Raw genomic sequence first — 22,007 nt, forward strand, 5'->3', positions numbered from 1 at the left:
AATATTAATACACTGTGATGATCCCAAGACTCCAGATTGGAGTATGTGGTAAATCCTGATTGGATGCCTGCATTACTCATCATTGGGTGTATAAAAGTTGTTGTGTTGGCTACCCCAGGATGCTTGTGGCTACTCAGGAGTCCTCATAGCAAGACCTGCCATCTCACTGACTCTTTAACCTTATGGTTTTGTTTTGCATCACTTATATCATGTAGTTAAAGTGTTGTTGTTGGGCTGGACAATAATTAGGTATCAATATATATTGCGATAGTTTTTTTTTTCAATAACGATGATATGAGTTTTAAACCCATTTCCGGTATTTCGATATACATTTACATACGTATGTTTTATTATATACATATATATATATATATATATATATATATATATATATATATATATATATATATATATATATATATATAATAAAACATACGTATGCAAATGTATATCGAAATACTGGAAATGGGTTTAAAACTCATATCATCGTTATTGAAAAAAAAAACTATCGCAATATATATTGATGATTATTGATATTGAACCCTTAAAGGACGTTTAGGATGAAAAGCAACCAGAACTATGAATACACTCCAACAATTCTTTTGCAAATATTAATGTAGCCTCTTTTTCATTTGTTTTATTAATATAATTATTATTCTTTTTCTGTTTTTTTTTTACGGTGTGGATTTTGGTATTATTTTGTTAAATATTGTTAAATATTCAGCATGTACAAAAAAAAACTGATAAAAGTTTTTGTCCTTCACATTGGTCAAGCTAACCCCCATGAGCTATGTCCATCTCTCTCTCTCTCTCTTTCTCTCTCTCTCTCTCTCTCTCTCTCTCTCTCTCTCTCTCTATATATATATATATAGATATATATATATATATATATATATATATATATATATAATTCATTAAAATAAGAGGGGGGTCACCTAACATCTTTAAGAATAGAAATATATACAGTTAAAGTCAGAATTACTAGCCCCCCCCCTGAATTATTAGACTACTTGTTTATTTTCCCCCCAATTTCTGTTTAACGGAGAGCAATTTTTTTCAACACATTTATAAACATAATAGTTTTAAAAACTCATTTCTAATAATGGATTTTTTTATCTTTGCCATGATGACAGTATGTAATATTTTACTAGATATTTTAAAACACTTCTATACAGCTTAAAGTGACATTTAAAGGCTTACCTATATTAATTAGGGTAACTAGGCAGGTTAGGGTAATTAGACAAATTATTGTATAACAATGGTTTGTTCTGTAGACAGTCGAGAAAAAAAATAGCTTAAAGGGGCTAATAATTTTGTCCCTAAAAAAGTGTTTAAAAATTTAAAACTGCTTTTATTCTAGCAGAAATGAAACAATTAAGACTTTCTCCAGAAGAAAAAATATTATCAGACATACTGTGAAAATGTCCTTGCTCTGTAAAACATAATTTGGAAAATATTTAAAAAAAGAAGAAAAAAATTCGAAGAGGGCAAATAATTCTGACTTAAACTGTGTGTATATATATATATATATATATATATATATATATATATATATTGGGGTGTACTGATTTTTGTTTTAATTTGTTGAAATTATAACATTTTTTTTGTATTATTTTGTTAGTTATATGCGGTTTAGCTTTGGTACTGAAAAATGTAACAAATGTACACATATCTTTACTGCTAGTTTGTTAGAACACCACGAAATAAGGTTGACAAGCCCACCCATCAAATGTAGGTTAAATTTAGCAGTGGTGTACAGCACAAACACAAAAAGTAGGTAACTTTAATACCACTTAATTCCTCCACAAAAAAAAAAAAAGTTATTCAATGCTATCAAGTAACACTGTTGTGTGAGTGCAGATGCAAAGAAATATAATGATCATGGGGGGTGGGGGGTTAGGACGATTCATAAGGGCCCATCTTGTCAGAGGGCTGGTGGTGGCCAGCGGCGCCACTGATCACAATGCTTTCATGCTTTTGTGTGATGTATAAAATTGTTTAAGACATTTTTAAGATCTATAAGTTATTTGTGTATATACACAGTCTACAAATTAATTAAGGTTTCAGTGCAAAAATCAATACAACCTAATGTATGTGTAAGGGAAAAATAAAAATAAATTCTATTTAAATAATAAACAAAAAATAGAAATAACATATTACTTTTAGAAATATGGAAGTTTTATTTTTAAATTCACCTCATTAGTATTTAAATGTAATGAAAGTATTAATTAAAAAAGGGACCTGTAAGCGATGTACTCATTTATGCTGGGCAATGTATATAGTTTATGACTGTTGAGAGAGTCAAGAGATAAGTTGAGAGATGGGCGATTGCAAGGGGTTGACAAAGTTCTGGTGTGTAGTTGGATAAAGTTTAAATTCTATATTTTTTTCATTTGTGTGTATTAGAGGTACAGCAACAAATCTTCTCCCATGGGACATGAGGAAAACTTTCCATTCCACCAGTTCAATGCTGCAGTGCTGTGTTGTGTCCAAGAGGCCATCCACCAAGTAAATCCCAAATGTAGAGGAAGATGTGGGGTAGTCAAAGAAGGGGCCTTGATGTGCAAATGTGGAGTAGACCAAGTACACCTCCTCTTTTTCAGCAATTATATTTCTGATCTTCGCCACCTTTCCCTGAATATAGACATTGCTGTTGGCTTCGTCCAGTTTGAGGGTGAAGGGCTCTGTGGTGTATTGGCTGTACTGTTGCGCACACTGAAACAATGATGGTAATTTTCCAGACATGTGTTTTTTTCTTACACCCAAACTTTCCTCTTTTTCCATTTGGATTGCCTCTCGCTCTGCAAGCCTCTTTACAATTTGGCAGCATGGAAATTCTGGTTTCCTAACAAGCCTTTTCAGTTTTTGCACGTAATTTTCAAATTTGAAAGCACTAAAGGAATCCAGATTTCCATGAACCTTCACATCTTGTGCAAGGTGCACAAGGTTGTGCACATTGTAAGAGATGTGCATGTGTCCATACAGCTTTCCAAAGTGGTGAACAAACAACACAAGTGCATCATTTGCATAGTCTGTTAACTCAAGCAGTGCTTTGTTCGACAGTATGAACACTCCCGTAAACAGCAGTAGGAAATGTTGATATAAAGCTGTGTGTAGGAAGTCTTTTAGGAGCACAGGACCGGTGTAAAGAAGGAACTGGCGGAGTTCAGAGGCTTTCCATCAGCCTACCTCATTCAAAGATCTTGGTCTTCGTGCAAACTCAACTGGCACATTTTTTCTGATCTTTGACAGCTTTTCAGAAAGCATATCCACCTGCAAACCTGAGAGCCTGCAAACCAGTTGACCCTTGAGCCACAGGTACAAGAGTCACCTCATCACCCCCAAACAGACAAGGTCTAAACAGATGGCTAGAAGAGGAGAATATCCTAGATGATGTTCTTCATCTATCATTTCCCGAAAATCTTCATCAGTGCGAACGGGGGCATTTGTTTCAGGGAATATCACCCTATTGCTCAAATATTTGCCTTCCTGCGTACATTTCTCACACCCCGAGTAGCCTGTGTGCCCTTTTATATTTTTCAAAAAAGCTCGGGCGGGAGCATCACAGACCATTGAGCACAGTTTGAGCCTCATTGATATTCCCTGAAATGAAAATCCTTTCTCCAACATTAAAGTTTCAGCCACAAAATCTTCCAGGTATTCGGGAAGGCTTGCTGGCTTGCTAGTGCCACAGAAAAGCCCAATTACAAATGGGTGATGCAGAGGGAGGTTTTTGATGACTCCAAGAATGGGCCAGAATTGGGTGGATGAACTTTTAAATACTGGCAACCCATCCACATTTGCTTGGAGCTCTAAGCATAAGCCATTAGCCAATCCACATTTGTTTGCCTCCAAAGTGCTCTTCATTGAATTCAGGATACCAAAATAATGGTACACTGTAAAAAATTGCTGTTAAAAAACGGTCAGATTTTACGGTAAAATAATGTTTTTTCACTAAAACAGTAATATTCTGTTAAAAACAGTGCTTTCTGGGTAACATTTTTGTTTTCAAGAAAGTAACCAACAGCAGAAAACTGTGAGCTAATAGAGTTCAGATTCGATGTTTTGAAGTCTGTGTTTAAAATCACACTTTGTGTCCTTGTTCACTATTTCATACACTAGTTAACTAATATAGTTCACCTGACAGTTTTAATGAACACTAATGAGTGAATTCAGACACTGATGACCACCTGCTGTTTATAATCACAATTACTGAAGAAAATAAACAAGAAACACAAACAGTGACTTGAGTTACAACATTAAATAAAATCAAATAAAATAAAACAGCTTCAGTCTCAGCAGAGGATCATTAAACAACTCCACAAACAACAGCAGACACACACTTATTACTGACTGATTTGACTTCCATACTATTCTCATTGAGATCCAACAGAAATTAAGGTGTTTTTTGTGTCACCGTAATGGAGTGAGGGGCTGATTTAGTTGGGATCTTCACCCTTGAACTTATTAATTCAGACTCTCCAATTACTATAATGAAGAGTTAACAAAATGCTTGTATTGTAGCAATCAAGTTGGAAAGTCAATAAATAGAGAAATCTATTTGTCTGAAATTAGTTCTGATAAATGTTTTGTTATAAATCTGGAAGAAGGCCCTCATGCAATAGATTTTATGCTTAGTTGCAGGTATTAATTTAATTAATGAGAAGTGGAAACAGAAAAGATACCTCCGTAATTACTTAACAGTTAAGAAATAACATACAAAAACAGTTCAGTTATGACAAATACACACTCAGACCTCATGAATCTGACCTTGTATCTCAACAGTGGTAACATCTCAAATGTTTCATGCTGCAATGCATGCTGGGAGTGGCACAGTACAAATATCCCAGCATGCATTGCGGTATAAATAAATGTTGTATAATGGTCTCACACTTTTCTTTATTTGTGTTTGATTCTGCTGTTGTTTATGTTTAGACTTTCAGTTGCCTGTTTGTGAGTTAAACTGTTAATTTTGTTAGTTGTCACCATTATTGAGGTTCATATGCTGATTATTGATGTCTCTTTGAGTGCGATTTACACCATAGAGCAGTGTTATTGTCCAAGATATTCTTAAAAACTTCCAGAAATCATTGCCATATATAGACATATAATGTAAAACAATAGATTTAACATTGAATAGGAGCAGTAAATTTTATTATACTAAATGAGAACAGACTCTGCCATTTAATAGCAACGTGAACATCACCAGATCTTATTTAGGTTTTTGGCTGGCTTGCCACAACAAAGGAGCTTTTTAAACAAAGTTCTCAACAATTGCAGCAGTCAAGATATATAAATGTTAAAAATGACAGGGCTAAGAGCCCAACTAAAGCAAACTCTGTTCTCCATGATGGTGACGTAAAACTTTAACTTTTTCTCAAGAAGAACTTTAGTAGATGTTATACAAAAATACATGTATTAAGTAATAAGTGTAGCTGGTGATGATGTTTATAGAGTTGTTTAATCATCCGCTGATCATTTCAATGATTAATCATTTGTTGTTCTTCAGGTTATTTCATTATAAAGCTGTGACTAAAGTTTTGTATGTTCTGTTCTTGTTTTTTCTTTCAGTATTTCTTCATTTGTTCATTGTTAATCCTCAATTATCATTTAATTAGTCAGTTAATTAATTAATTTACTTCAGCTTTGCTAAATGTTTCTTGAACACTCAGTAGTGTGGACACTTCAATTACAACTGAAGTATATGCTCTGGGGTTTAAATGGTTAAAGGTGTGAGAGGTAAAAACACAGTGTAAAAATGTATTTTAACAGTAATATATTGTTAATTTACACAACGGAAGTAGACTGTAAAAAAACAGTAGATTGCTGGCAACCACAGCTGCCAGTAGATTACTGTTAAATCAAGGAAAAAACAGTATTTTACTGTAAAACCTGAAGCTAATTTCCTCTGTCTGTCACCGTTGTGGAGGAGAGTAGAGCCAGTGTATGAGTTAAAGATGAACAATGATCTGCTGATGTTATTCTGCATGTTTCTCTATTTAAAAACATCAGCTGTTTAGTTGCTGATGCAGTCAGAATCTCTCTGATAGTTCCAGATTTACATGTATGTGTGCTGTTGTGAAAAATAAGACATTAGAGTTAAACCGAACTTTTCTAATTAACTAAAATAAGTTATCATTATAAGTATACTTCTAAGCATATATAGCACATTACTTCATAAACTCATTCAGCAGTTGACCAAGTTAAGGCAGTTGCTTTCAGTGAGCAAAATGAGTTCACTTGAGTATTGTGTAAATCAATGTAGTCCATGTATTTTTACAGCAACATACTGTAAAATAACAGTACATTGCTGGCAACTGCAGCTGCCAGTATTTTACTGTTTTTTAACGGGACAATTTTTAACAGTGTATGTCCCACCAGCCTTTTCCTGGACCACCACTGACTCTGACCGAGAAGTCCTTAGAAGAGTCCTTGCATCAGATGGCAATGATGGATGATGCTCCTTCAGAATTTCTAATAATTTATTAATTGCACTGTGTGTTGTTTTCTTTGGAGTGCCCATGTTGCAAGTTTGCTTTGTTGATGAGCTTCCTCTTCCTCACCAGAGCTGCTGTTTTCAGACTGTGAAAAATCTAGCTCCTTATACAAAGATGATTCATAGTCTTTGAAGTCCTCATCTAGATGTTCGGAATTGTAAATTGGTAGACTCTCAGCATTAAAGGAATTATCAGAAGCACACTGAACTGACTTCAGTTGTTGTTTTACCCTTTCTCTAGATTTGCGTTTTAAAGTGCAGTAAGAGGGTGTATTTGCCATACTTAAGAGACACACATGAAACAAAAGAAATACAAGACAAAGAAAACAAAGGACACAACAAGAAATGACCATGAGTAACACACACTGACTTTCCTATGCTAGGGTTAGCTTACATAAATTGCTTCTACATTGTTCATATGCAGACAATGCCTGTTTGAACTGTTTCAAACATTAAAGTTTTAGTACTTAATATTAAGCAAGAGTTCTTCAACTCTTTATTTTGTGGCAAGGTCCCCTAAACTCTTACAGGCTCAACCTAAATATTATTTCTCAATACAACACGGTTATAAACAACTGCTAATCATCTGTGACATACTTTTCTTTAAGGACAGTGTTAATAACTTTGACATGATGTCTTTGTTATTGCATCTTTTCTACAATATAATTATATTGTGTGTGTATATACTTTCTCTCTTTCTCTCTCTTTCTCTCTCTCTCCTCTATTATATGCATATTTGATATTTTTAGTATTTATGGTATAAAGTGTTCAGTGTAAAACCAGAAGTCTTTTATTTTAAATTAATTACCATTACAGATATAAAAAGACACGGAAAGATCGCACATGATCACGGCGTCCCAGCTGTGCGGTCTACTACGGACTAAAGGTTTAGCTTCTGGTTTGATTGGAGAACAAGGTACTGACACTTTGTTTAATATGTTTGTTTGTTTGTATTGAGTTTAAGTGATGTCTGTTTGTTTGTATATGGTTTTCATATTTGCTTACATTTGGTTTCATTTTCTCTTTGTATACAAGCTCTTACGGTGTTTGCCGTACGGTGCAAGGTGTACGGTGTTTGGCCTATGGTATATGGTGTTTGATGTTGACGACGGCGTCAGTGAAGTGAATGCTGCACTGAAATAAATAATGGGAAAACACCAGTGAAAGAGTCAATCCTTTATTGAACCAGGGAGCTACAATAAGAGCTTGCCACCATTGGGTCGCTGCACTGCTTGACGGAGTGCTACGGACAGCAATTAAAAGGACTTCTGGCATCGGCGCGCTCGTTGGAAACGGTGTGATTGCTCGCTACGGATCAAGATAAAGCAGACTTTAAACGGAAGGAGCTACAAGGCTACACACAGCTGCACGGACTGATCTAATGGACTTCACGCAGGCCCGGATTAAGAAGTCATAGGCCCCTGGGCACAATGTCTTGTAGGGCCCCCTACCTGGCCGAACCCCTTTAGTTATAAAAATAAAAATAATAAAATCACAATTTTTTATTAATCTCTCTCTCTCTCTCTCTCTCTCTCTCTTTCTCTCTCTCTCTCTCTCTCTATATATATATATATATATATATATATATATATATATATATATATATATATATATATATATATATATATATACTAAGATTTAGCTTATTTTTAAAGCATTTTTCTAGCTTATTTTTAGAGTATTTTTCTCTACTCTCCTAGTGATGAAAAGTAAATAAACAGCATACTGTAGGTCAACTTGATTATAAGCCTAAAATTATCTGAAACCACACACACACAAATAATACCTCTTCCTGTTTGTCTCTCTCCTCTTCAGGGGCTTTATCTGTCTCTCTCTCTCCTCTTCAGGAGCTTTATCTGTCTCTCTCTCTCCTCTTCAGGGGCTTTATCTGTCTCTCTCTCTCTCTCTCTGTGTGTGTGCGGATGTACGGGGTAGCTGGGAGGGCTGCATGAGCGTTTGAGCGACTGGCGGCTTGTTTGAGTGAGTTTTCATTCATTTTCATTTCTCTTTCTCTTTTTCTATATTGAGATTAAAGTTTATCTAGTGAGATCTAGTGACTGAGAACATGCCGGCAGATTCAGATGGGTTTGCTTCTTTAACGGCCCGAAATTGTTGTAAATGTTTACCGGATGAATCAATCACCATTGAGGACTGTTTGACAGCTATAAGCGCAGAAATAGGCGCCAGGAATATATTATCGGCATCCAGAATGAATAAGGCAGTAGCTATGTTTTTGAAGGAAGAGTCTATGGTTCATCACTTAGTTGAGGTTGGACTGTCTGTTGGGGATACTTTTTTACCTGTGTTACCACTGTCGAGCCCTTCAAAAAAGGTAACTCTCTCTAATGTGCCTCCATTCATTTCGAATGAATCACTCGAGCGATTACTTAACCGCTACAGCAAAATTGTGATGCCAATTAAAATGATCCCACTTGGGGTAAAAAACCCAGAATTAAAACACATTATGTCTTTTAGACGCCAAACTGCTATCATTTTGAATGCTGAATTCCAACACTTGGACATCTCTGCGAAATTGACTCTGGCCGGTAAAGATAACACAATTTTTATCAGCACAGAGTCAATGAAATGCTTCTCCTGTGGGGTTTATGGTCATACGAAATTAAGATGTACAAATAATAAAATGACAAACCAAAATATAAATCCAAATGTAAATGAGACTGAGCCGACCGCAATCGCGGAGCAAAAAATGAAAAAAAAAAATGAAAACCAGAATGTCAGTAATAAAACTGACCAACGGGCTGAATCAGATTCATTGTCAAAAGACGATGAAAATCTGAAAGTTGATGCAGCGAATGAGACTGCAGGAGAGTGTTTGGTGAACACTGAAGTATGCGCTGAAGTGCGCAGTGCGGCGAGCGGTGGAATCGCTGCTGCTGGAAACAGCGATGAATCAGAGCACCCCGCAGAGCTGAACAGGCTCGGGGTAGTCGGGAAGACTCGCGAGAGACTGATGGTGTAGTGGGATCACCTGGTGTCATCACAAGTGATTTTTCTATTAGCCAATCGTATAACTCTTGGGTGTGTATATAAGGGAGGATTTGGGTGTGTGTTGTGTACTGAAGCACCGCTTGTGCGTCACTACCGGAGTCCCGCTGGTCCCGCCTCTGCCCCTTCCGTTCCTGCAGGTAGACATTGTTTTGCTTTCCCTTTAGCGTCGGGTTGCGTAGTGGTTTTTTACTGGCTGTATTTTTAATTTCTTAGCATCTGCGGATCAGATTGGCTGTAGCCTGTGTTGCTGTCACCCCAGCTGGATCGCTTTTGTAATTCCTGGGCTGTGTTTTAATCTACAACTGCGTCCGTGAGTGCGGGTTGCTAAGTTACTTGCATACTAGAGGTATGTACGTTACGCTTTTAATAATTATGCGCCGATCTGTCCAGCGACTTAATGTCTTGTCCTTTTTAGGAAGAATAACTGCGTGTGGGCACGCCGAGGGAGCAACATTAGTGATATTGCTGCTTTTTACAGACCGCTGCTTTTTACAGACCGCTGCTTGTTTATTACAGACCGCTGCTATTAACAGACCACTGCTTTCTAGACTGCTGCTTTATATTGCTGCTTTATAAACTGCTGCTTCATACTGCCGCTTTACCGACCACTGCTTTCTTTTTAAACCACTATTGATCGCTGATTTGATACGGCTGCATATTGCTGCTTGGAGTCCGTTTGCTGTGTGCTTCCCTTTTTCTGATGCCGGATTAATGTGCGAGCCTCAACGTAAAGATGCCTACTATAGTGCTGTGAATAACAGACTCAAATTGCCTTCACATGGAGTACTTGCACACGAGTAGTAGCCGATACATTTTTAGTGCGTGGATTCATTTTGTGCTTTCTGGGTTTCATTATTTTTTTCTTTTTGTACCTAATTCATTGTTTGATTTGTGCTTCCTGTGGGAAGTTTATTCTTTTTGAGTTAATTGATTTATTATTATTATTATTATTAATAATATTACTGTTTTTGAGTTTCTATTGCAAGGAGATTTTTATGAATCTCTCTTGGGGAATTTCTGTGTTCTTTTGTGTGAGATTGTGACTTTACAATTGTTAATTGTCATTTTTGTTTTATAGGAGCTGAGGCTTCCAGGCAGGCCGTTAGTTGTCCATCGTGCGGTGGTGGGATACGACACTGAGTGCAGTGTGTGTGTTGTGTGCTCACGTATGCTTGTGTGCGTGTGTGTGGTGCACTTGCGGTAAGACCATTTGTAATTTTGTAGAGTTTGGTGCTACGTAACTAGCTTACCTGCCACTGGTAAGCCTCTACTCCTCCTCTTGTTGTTATTGTGTGTTATTTATGTGATTGTGCGGCTACTATCAGCTATCAAGCTTTTTAAAAGTGATTTATATTGGATAATTAAGGAAAATAAAGTATCTTTGTATTTTTGGTATTCACGTCTCATGCCTTTTCTTCACACAAAGAACCTGTGTTAATTTCCCTGTGATCAGGGTGGCGTAGTCAGCTTTAATTTAGTATTTTTTTCTCCCAACTTACCGCTCCGCTACAATGGCATGGTACTGGCTGAAGCTGATCAACTGTCCGAGAGTGGTGAGGCTCAGTCCATTGACATTAATTACGATAGTGACGAATCATATGCAATGGATCTTGTTGATGACAATTTAAAAGAAATTCGTGTTGAAAAAAGGCGCAGTTCGCAAATAAAGCCATCTTATTACACAGTACAAGAACTCAACAGTTTTCTTGATGAAACCTTTAATCAACAAAGGCCAAAACTAGAGAAGTATTTCCCAGATTTACAACTGTTTGTGGCATCCTGTGCTGTAGCATTGAGAAAAGCATCATTGGATGAGCTTGATAAACTTAAAAGATTCTGATTAAGGAAACATGTCACTACTGTTAAAAAAATGATTGATAATTTGGATTAAAAAAAAAACAAACAAACAGGACTAATGTGTAAGATTATATATTTTGTTTTTTGCATTCTTTTTGCCATGACAACCTTAAACATTGGGACATTTAATGTTAATGGTTGTCGGAGCACTAAAAAGAGAGTTGGTTTATTTGATTATTTGCGTCTCAAAAAGGCTGATGTTATTTTCTTGCAAGAAACGCATACAGACCAACAAAATCAGGCGCAGTGGCATAGTGGGTGGAAAGGAAATGTTCTACTAAGCCATAGCACAAACCTAAGTGCTGGTGTTGCCTTTCTTTTTTCCCCATATGTCAGTATGCAATCAAATTCAATAGAAATAATACCCGGTCGGATATTGAGGGCTGATATTGTCATAGGAGATGCCTATTTCTCTTTTATTAATATATATGCACCAACTGTTGGTCATGACCAAGTTTCTTTCTTTAAAATACTTTCTGATGCCATATTACAGTGTCCTCGGGGGAATATGATTGTACTTGGAGGGGATTTTAATTGCACTATTGATTCACATTTGGACAGAAATCACAACGAACCTCATAATTCTTCTGCTGAGAGTTTTAAAAAAATAATTAATGAACATAAGTTAGTTGATGTGTGGAGGGAAGCTTTTCCTGGAGTCAGACAGTACACATGGTTAAAAAATAATTCAAATAATTTGTCAGGGGCAAGGCTTGATCGGTTTTATGTTGAAAAGGGCACTAGAGGTAGGTTTTTTTTTAATAGCTCGATTACACCATCCTTTTTGTCTGATCATCACTATGTATCAGTTGTTGTATCAGTCTCTCTTTCTAAGCCTTTTAAATCACATTGGTGTTTTAATAATAGTTTATTGCAGGACTGCACTTTTATTCACTCTTTCAATCTTTTCTGGAAAGCTTGGAGAGAGAAGAGAAGTCATTTTCAGTCACTGAGTTCATGGTGGGATGTTGGAAAAACACAAATGAAGTCTTTTTATCAGCAGTACACAGCACATAATGCTGGAATGCTCAAAACAAGAATGAAGTCCCTCGAACAAGCTATACTAGGGCAAAGCAGTGACTGTACCAACAACTCAACTTTTACTGACTCTGTTGCAAATGATAAACTTCTTTTAAAAAATCTATTGGAAGAAAGAGGAAAGGATGCCTTACTGAGGACCAGGTTTGCACAACTGAATGATATGGATGCTCCCACATCTTTCTGTTTTGGCCTTGAAAAGAAACTAAGGGAACAGAAAAGTCTTCATCAGCTGAAAGTTCCAGGAGGGGGCGTGATAACGGATCAACGGGAGATTCAATCTTATGCCCTTTCATTTTATGAGGATTTATATTGTTCAGAGCTATGTGACGACACAGCAGTCAATTCACTGTTAAAGGAGGTATCAAAATTATCAGAAGAGGAACAAAATGACTTGGATAAGCCTTTGACTTTTGGAGAACTTTCGCAAGCCGTCCAAGAAATGTGTTCGGGGAAGTCACCTGGTCTGGATGGACTTACAGCGGAATTTTTTAAGGCGTTCTGGAAACTATTGGGTCAGGACATGTATGAAGTGTTTCTTGAATGCATTCATCAAGGCACTCTTCCTCTGAGCAGTAGAAGAGCTATTCTGACTTTGATCCCAAAAAAAGGAGACCTTGGATGTTTAAAGAACTGGCGGCCAGTAACACTAATATGTGTTGATTTTAAAATATGATCAAAATCTCTGACCAATAGACTTAAGCAATATATGGCCTCAGTTATTCACATGGACCAAACTTTTTGTGTTGCGAAAAGGACAATTTTTGATTATCTATTTTTGATAAGAGATATGAATACTGTGGCAAAAATGCACAACATAGACATTTCCTTTCCTTGGATCAAAAAAAAGGCTTTTGATAGAGTTGATCATCAGTATTTATTTAAAACACTTTTGGTTTTGGCCCTTATTTTGTGTCTCTCGTTAAGATGTAGTACAAAAGAATTTTTAGCATGCTAAAGATAAATTGCTCATTAACCAGACCTTTTCCTGTAACTAGAGGAATACGGCAAGGGTGTTCTCATTCTGGCCTTTTATATGCGATTTCTATTGAACCTTTGTTAATATCACTCAGGAGGCAACTGAGAGGGTTTAATATTCCTAATAACCCTTCAGTCAAACTTACAGCCTATGCTGACGATGTAACAATAGTTATAAAAGACTCAAAAGATGTTTCAATTTTAACTTCCTCTTTAAAAACATATCAGCAAGCCTCATCAGCACATATTAATTGGGAGAAATGTACATCCTTATTGTTGGGTGACTGGCAGGATGCAGGACCTCCTAGTTGACCTCAGCAATGTAGCTGGGCCAGAGATGGGTTCAGAATACTTGGAATATATTTTGGGACAAATAAATATACAGATAAGAACTGGCAAGGGTTAGCAGATAAGGTAATTTTAAGAATTCCTAAGTGGCGATGGATTTTTCCACACCTCTCGTTTAGGGGGAGATGTCTGGTCATTAATAATTTAGCAGCTTCTATGTTATGGCACAAATTCACTGTTTTGGATCCACCAAAAGAATTACTTTCTAGAGTACAAAAGGCATTTGTTAATTTTTTTTGGGATGGCTACCATTGGCTTCCTCCAGGTGTCCTTTATCTACCTGTGGCAGAGGGTGGTCAAGGGCTAATACACCTAGAGTCCAAAATCTTGGCAATGAGGCTACAATCACTACAAAAGCTTTTGTACAACTCTGAACCTGCGCCTTGGGTTGTATTGGGTCATTGGTGGGAAAATTGGTGGGTTCGGTCTAGAAAAACAGTTGTTTTTAATGCAGAAGAATCTCCTGGAGAAAGTGCAGTCATTACCTTTTAGGTTTTATGTGGGATTGATTAAGTTTTGGAGTTGTTTTAAAATTTTGAGAAATGAAGATGACCATTATGGTGTGTTAGAGCCTCTTTTCTTTAATCCACTTTTTCAGTTAGACAATGTGCCATCCTCCTTAATTACTAAATGTATGAATGCTGGCTTAACAAAAGTCATCGATCTGATTGATTTAAATGGTGGCCAATGGAAACCTGCACATATAATTGCCAGTCAAACTGGAATAAATTCATTAAGAATCGTAGAAGGTCTAATGAAGAATGTTAAAGCAGCTTTTCCACATAGTTTTACTGATTTTAATAATAATGTTATACAGAGTGGATTTATCCCACAGTCTTTTCCTGTACTTAAAGTTATTTTTAAAGATTGGGAATCTGATGAGAATAACCAGACAAAATTGCTGAAAGGATATGGTGCATTGGATTTTAATTGCATTGAGAAAAAGGTTTTATACCACATGTGTGTGAAAATTTTGCAATTGGGTCAGCTGTTGCAAAGACCAGACACTAACTGGAGGTCTTGGCTTTCTGTTTCCACTGATATCCATCCATCTTGGAGGTTATTTTATAAGCCTCCTACCTCCAAAAGATGTGGGGACATTCAGTGGAGAATACTACATTGTATTATAGCCTCAAATTCTTTTGTGTCCAAGATTAATGAGACTGTTCAACCAGCATGTCCTTTTTGTAACACTCTCGACAATGTCCTCCATATGTTCTGTGAATGTGTCAGACTTAAACCATTGCTTGAACTATTAGAGAATATGATTGCAAGATTAGGCTTTATTTTTTCAAATAGTCTATTCATTTTTGGTTGCAGATACAAGAAATATTGTCAGCAAAAATGCACACTTATCAATTTTTTAATTGGACAAAGTTTGTGATCCTAAAATCTCATCAATGTAAAAATTCTGGTGAAAATGTAAACATAATTACTCTGTTTAAATCCTTAGTAGAGTAGCGAGTGGTGATTGAATATACATATTACAAACATGTCAATAATATTCTGTGTTTTGAATGGAAATGGGGTATTGGAGGTGTTTTGGTGACTCTGTGTGATTCAGGAAAATTGGTGTTTAATTGGTAAATGTTTGTATGTTTAAAAATAAAAGTATTTATGTAAAAAATATACAATAATTTTACATTTTTTGGATGGTGTATTTAAATAATTTTAATGTTCATTAAAGGTGTTGTGAAAAGTCAAAAAGTCTCTTTCTCTCTCTCACACACACACTGCTGCTGACTGCTCCTGCAAAGGATTCTGGGTAAATCTCTTGTCAGTCTTCAGCTCAGTTTCACTGATGATCCAGAATAAGAAAGCCCAACCCCAGCACAGAGCGGCTCTGTGAATGTGGTCTGGACTGAGCGGATGAGGCTCATTGTGTCTCTATAGATGTTGTAGAAGATCAGAGTTCCTGCACTGTGATCCACAAACACTCCTATTCTCCTGCTGAGCGGCTTCACTGGGAGATCAGTGCGTGTGTTATTGTGACTGAATGTAAAACTGGAGGAAGAGCAGAGCAAACTCCAGGACTGAGCATTATATCCAAACCAAAACTCAACATCTCTTCCCTTCCTCCTGATGCTCTTATATGACACTGATATACACACAACACCATCTCCACTCCAGTCAATCTCCCAGTAACAGCGTCCACACACACTCTCTCTTCACAACACCTGATGATAATAATTAAATCTGTCTGGATGATCAGGATACGGCTGATTCTCCCACACACTCTTCACCTCTCTGTTCTCCTCAGACAGAATGAGTTCAGTGTTTGCTGTGTTTGGATCCAGAGTGAGGAAACAGAAATCTGAACACAAGAACACACACATTTATAACCACAGCTGTGCATGTGTGTGTGTGTGTGTGTGTGTGTGTGTGTGTGTGTGTGTGTGTGTGTGTGTGTGTGTGTGTGTGTCTAGTCCTACATTTGTGCAGTTCTGCTGTAATCATCGTGTGTCCTCCATGATCTAGACTGTAAACACACACAGATGGAGAGAATGAGCTGTTTAGTTTCCCCTTCAGCTAATAAGCAAAAGCTAGCACTGAGCCGCTCAGCTACACGCTCCAAACTCTTGAGCTAAAACGCACAACACTTGTTGGTTGAGCCGGGATGCACAATGAATGTAACACAGTGAGTCCTGTTCCTCTGCTGTTGGTGAAGCGAGCGCAGATACTGCTCATGTTGATGGAGACACTGCTGCAACATTCATTTATTACAGTGATCACACTTAGCTTTGCCATCGTTCTTCAGCACATGCAGCCTTTGAGCACATGTTGCAGTCCATCTCTAAACTATGTTCAGATTATTAAAGCTGCTCGCCAGCGCCCAACTTCCTGACAGATTAGCAAGTGAAAAATACACATGTGTGCACAGAGAAGAGGAATCCAGATGTTGATTTTAGAACAACCCTGCTAAAAAATCCAGCTTAAACCAGCCTAGGCTGGTTGGCTGGTTTTAGCTGGTCGACCAGGCTGGTTTTAGAGGGGTTTTGGCCACTTCCATGCTGGTTTCCAGCCATTTCCAGCCTGGTCTTAGCTGGTCAGGCTGGAAAATGACCAGCTAAATCCAGCTAAAACCAGCTTGACCAGCCTGGTTTAAGCTGGACATAGCTGGTTTTGGCTGGGCTCCCAGCCTGGCTAGGGTGGTCAAGCTGGTTTTAGCTGGTCATCTCCCAGCCTAACCAGCTAACACCAGGCTGGAAATGGCTGGAAACCAGCCTGGAAGAGGCCAAAACCCCTCTAAAACCAGCCTGGTTGACCAGCTAAAACCAGCCAACCAGCCTAGGCTGGTTTAAGCTGGATTTTTCAGCAGGGAAGAGTCTGAACATTAATCCAAGTGTCTGATTCCAGAATCTGAATCCATCTTCAATCCCCAACCTTATTCCTGACCTGATATTGTAGGGTTCTTCAGCAGAAATGGAGGAAAGGTTTCTCTGCTCAGCTCAAATGCTGAAACTGTACAGTGTGTCCCGCTTAATGTCACTGTAACTGAGCCAATACACTCCAACATTTACAGAGGAGATTCTTTTTACACTCAATGATTTGCTCTTCATAGACATGACTGTAATACTCTACAAGCTGTATCTTCTGTCTGTATCTTCAGCTGTATCTTCAAATCTATCCTAACTCACTATAAGTAGCCTAGCTAGATATTACTCCCTTATCTTCGTTTTTCGAAGAAGCAAACGACAGGTCCGCTCTAGCTCCTCCAAAAGTTACTCACGGACAAACCGGATCCTCCACATCTCCTACTATTCTTCATCTACAATACCACCCACCATTACTACCATCGTCAGCAACTACAAAATGACAAAAACAACAACAACAGCGACGGCGGCAGAGATCACAACAGCATCAGCGCAGCCACAGACAAGAAAGAAAGCTCCACGCTCCCTGAAACACCACCTTAACAACACCCAGCCCAGCATGAAAGTCAGCTCGAGACCGAGGCTCCAACAAGAGGCTGTAGGCCTATCCACTCCAGCCAGATCACAATGCAATCCCCAGCTCCGCTACAGACCTTCTCCAGCATCATCATGTGTCACTCATATCCAACAACAACTGTCACTGAACTCCTCCAAACTCCTAGACGCCAGGACCACAATTCAAAGCCGCTGCATTAAACCCAAAAGACTTGCGAATCCACGTCTTCACCAACGCTGAACCAGAAATCACAGAGCAATTCCCTGTTAAGCACATTCATACCAGCCCTACTGAAATGGGCATTAGAACGTTTCTAAAAACGTCTAATAGCGGCTCTTTCATCTCCTCATAATTCTGCCTTTTTTCAGCATTAACAGCATGATTCTGTCTAATGAAGATGCTTTAAATTATCACGTTATAAACCAAGCAATCTCTCTAGACAGCTGCAACGCTCGGTTGCAATCAATATTACACCCACCACCCGATTTCTGGCATTAATCGGAGGTCACAATTATATTTCGTAGTCCTTTTAACATTTGGATGCAGAAGTAGCCCACACATTTATGCCTTAAAAACGATCCGCTGGATTCTCGCCAATAACTACGGCGTTTGCATGTAATTCATCTACTAGAAGTTTCCCGTCTCTCTCTCCCTAATATCCTCCAGCTAAACTTAGTGACCGGTTTTCTTATATTTGCATTCCCATCGCGGAAGAACGTTCGAGGTTACAGAAGTAACCCTTCGTTCCCCGAGGAGGGGAACGGAAGTGCCATGAATGGGAGGATTCGGATCAGAAGCCGCTTATCTGGAGAGTATTGAACGGGCCAATGAATGAAATTAATTGGCAGCGTAAGCTTGCGCAGGTGTGCGACATCTGCAATTATCTCAGCATATAAGCACACCTGAAGCCAGCAGACGCCATCCTTTTAAGCTGAAGAGACTTTCAAACAGCTAAGGGACAGTCATTATGGCGACGGAATATGGCACTTCCGTTCCCCTCCTCGGGGAACGAAGGGTTACTTCTGTAACCTCGAACGTTCCCCTTCGGTTGGGGAACTTCAGTGCCATGAATGGGAGAATATGGAAAGCGCCATAATGACTGCACCTTACCAACACCCCCGATGAGGAGATAGTCAAGCAAGCGTGACGCACCCACATCATGGGGTGCGCGGTCCTCCAACGTGTCCCTGGCCCTAATTTATCCTACTTCAACAGAAGTTTTACGGATTTAGATATATTTTTTGGGAAGTCGTGAGCATCTAGATAATTCTAGGAAATACGACAGTACGTTGGGAAGCGTGCAATCCCGATAGGGAGGACGCTGCGGAGGCCATCCGTTACCCAAGGGGGGGATAGATGGCAGAATTTACCTATGGACTAGCCCTAAAAAGGGGGAGTACGCATAGCAAAAGAGTGGTTAGCGGAGAGGGAAGACACGGGTCCACCCAGGGGGGGGGACTTAACCGTGGCGGAATAAGCATATGGGATCGCCTAGTGGGGATCACGCATAGCAGGCACCTATACCCAAAACGCGGGCTGACCAGCGGGCAGACCTACAACGTAGTGGGCCAGCAAGTGACTCCTCCGCTGAGTCAGTGCTGGGGGCCACGGAGGAATCTGCAGGGCTCACCTGACGGGGAACTTTACTGACAGATAAAAAAGGCGCACGTACCTCCGTGTTAGGGAGAATGGCGCCGCAAGCGTGTTTCAACACCCTACCGAGTTGTCTCCTCAATCACCAAAGGGTTACCTAATACCCTTGAGGAAACCGGCTCCACTCGCAGATTGTAAAACCTTGCAAATGTGTTGGGTGTCGCCCAGCCCGCAGCTCTACAGATGTCTGTTAGAGAGGCGCCGCGTGCACGCGCCCAAGAGGATGCAACGCTCCGAGTGGAGTGTGCACGAACTCCCGGGGGACACGGCTGACCTCGACTCGAATAAGCGAGTGAAATGGCATCCACAATCCAGTGGGATAATCTTTGTTTTGATACGGCACTTCCCTGCTGCCGACCGCCATAACAGACAAAGAGCTGCTCAGATGATCTAAAATTCTGAGTACGGTCCACATAAATGCGCAGAGCGCGAACTGGACAAATTAAAGAAAGGGCTGGGTCTGCCTCCTCCGGGGGCAGCGCTTGCAGGTTCACTACCTGATCTCTAAAGGGGGTGGTAGGAACCTTGGGCACATAACCGGGGCGGGGTCTCAGGATGACGTGAGAGTAATCCGGCCCGAATTCCAGGCACGAGTCACTGACCGAAAATGCCTCCAGGTCCCCGACCCTCTTGATGGAGGCCAACGCAACCAGCAGAGCTGTCTTCAGGGACAGAAATCTTAGAGATACTGATTCGAGTGGCTCAAAGGGATCGGATCGCAGACTCGTGAGAACGAGGGCGAGATCCCAAGAGGGCATGAGAGGGGGGCGAGATGGATTAATTCGCCTAGCACCCCTAAGGAACTGGATGACCAGGTTATGCTTTCCCACGGTGCCGCCAGCTACCGCGCTATGATAAGCGGAGATGGCGGCCACGTAAACCTTGAGAGTGGAGGGCGACAGCCTGCTGTCCAACTTCTCTTGAAGGAAAGAGAGCACAACACTAATCTGGCAATTTCGGGGGTCTTCTCTGCGAGAGACGCACCATTCAGTGAATAGACTCCACTTCAGGGCGTAGGCGCGCCTCGTGGAGGGGGCTCTAGCCTGAGTGATGGTATTAACCACCGCAGTCGGTAGGTTACCTAAGTCTTCCTCGCGTCTAGGGACCACACGTGGAGGTTCCAAAGATCGGGGCGAGGGTGCCAGATGGTGCCCTGTCCCTGAGAGAGTAGGTCCTCTCTCAAAGGGATCCGCCAGGGGAGGGCCGTCGCGAGGAGTGAGAGCTCTGATATCCAGGTCCGGTTGGGCCAAAGGGGCGCAACTAGCAGAACCTGTTCCTCGTCCTCCCTGACCTTGCACAGAAACTGCGCGAGCAGGCTCACTGGGGGAAACGCATACTTGCGCATGCCCCGAGGCCAGCTGTGGGCCAGTGCATCCGTGCCGAGAGAGCCCTCGGTCAGGGAAAAAAACAACTGGCAGTGAGCGTTCTCGGGGGAAGCAAACAGATCGATCTGGGCCTCCCCGAATCGCGCCCATATCAGCTGAACAGACTCGGGGTGGAGTCTCCATTCTCCAGGGCGTAACAGCTGTCGTGAGAGCGCATCGGCTGCACGATTGAGCGTGCCTGGGACGTGAATGGCGCGCAGCGATTTCAGCCGCGGGTGACTCCAGAGGAGCAGACGGCGGGCGAGCTGAGACATGCGGCGAGAGCGCATACCCCCCATGCGGTTGATATACGCCGCCGCCGCCGTACTGTCCGTCCTGACCAGCACGTGTTGCCGCTCCAGCACCGGTAAAAAGCGGTGGAGAGCGAGGAACACTGCCAATAGCTCTAGGCGATTGATATGCCAATGCAGCTGGGCACCCTTCCAGAGGCCCGCAGCCGCATGCCCGCGACACACGGCCCCCCAACCCGTGTTGGAAGCGTCTGTTGAAACAACAACATGGCTGGACGCCTGTCCTAGAGGCACACCGGCCTGTAGGAACGAGGGGTCGTTCCAAGGGCGCGGCGACACAGCGCAGTAACCGAGACCCGGTGTGTGCCCGCGTGCCATGCGCGTCTGGGGACCCGATCGTGAAGCCAGTGCTGAAGTGGTCTCATATGGAGCAACCCGAGCGGCGTGACGGCGGCTGCGGATGCCATATGCCCCAGGAGCCTCTGAAAGAACTTCAGTGGGATCACTAGTTTGCTGTCGAGCTCCCTCAGACAGTTCAGCAACAGGCGAGCGCGTTCCTCGGAGAGGTGCGCTACCATGGTGATCGAGTCCAGCTCCATCCCGAGAAAAGAAATCCTCTGCACGGGGGCGAGTTTGCTCTTTTCTCGGTTGACCTGAAGCCCCAGTAGGCGGAGATGCCGAAGCACCTTGTCCCTGTGCATAATCAATTGCTCCCGCGAGTGGGCTAAAATCAGCCAGTCGTCGAGATAATTGAGTATGCGAATGCCCGCGAGCCGAAGGGGCGCTAGGGCACCCTCCGCGAGTTTGGTGAAGACCCGCGGAGACAGAGAGAGCCCGAAGGGGAGGACCTTGTACTGCCACGCTCGACCCTCGAACGCAAACCGCAGAAATTGGCGGTGGTGTGGAAGAATGGAGACATGGAAATACGCGTCCTTCAGGTCTATGGCTGCAAACCAATCCCGAGGACGAACGCATTGGAGAATGCGCCTCTGCGTGAGCATTCTGAACGGCAGCCTGTGCAGACAGCGGTTCAAAACGCGCAGATCTAGGATTGGCCGTGACCCACCGCTCTTTTTGGGTACG

General features: G+C 40.9%; 1 protein-coding gene and 1 pseudogene across 2 annotated transcripts in view; one reads left to right on the forward strand and one right to left on the reverse strand.

Annotated features, from left to right (window-relative positions):
* Window positions 1-22,007, forward strand: part of LOC101886704 (zinc finger protein) — an 846,922-nt gene that overhangs the window by 444,361 nt on the left and 380,554 nt on the right. The window lies entirely within an intron of this gene.
* On the reverse strand, window positions 1,626-3,871 carry LOC147844816 (uncharacterized; annotated as a pseudogene). The gene has a single exon (XR_015483340.1). The product of XR_015483340.1 is annotated as an uncharacterized LOC147844816 (transcript).

The sequence above is a fragment of the Danio rerio genome, chromosome 4 (assembly GCF_052040795.2).
Source record: "Danio rerio strain M-AB ecotype USA chromosome 4, GRCz13ab, whole genome shotgun sequence".
NCBI classification, from domain to species: Eukaryota; Metazoa; Chordata; class Actinopteri; order Cypriniformes; family Danionidae; genus Danio; species Danio rerio.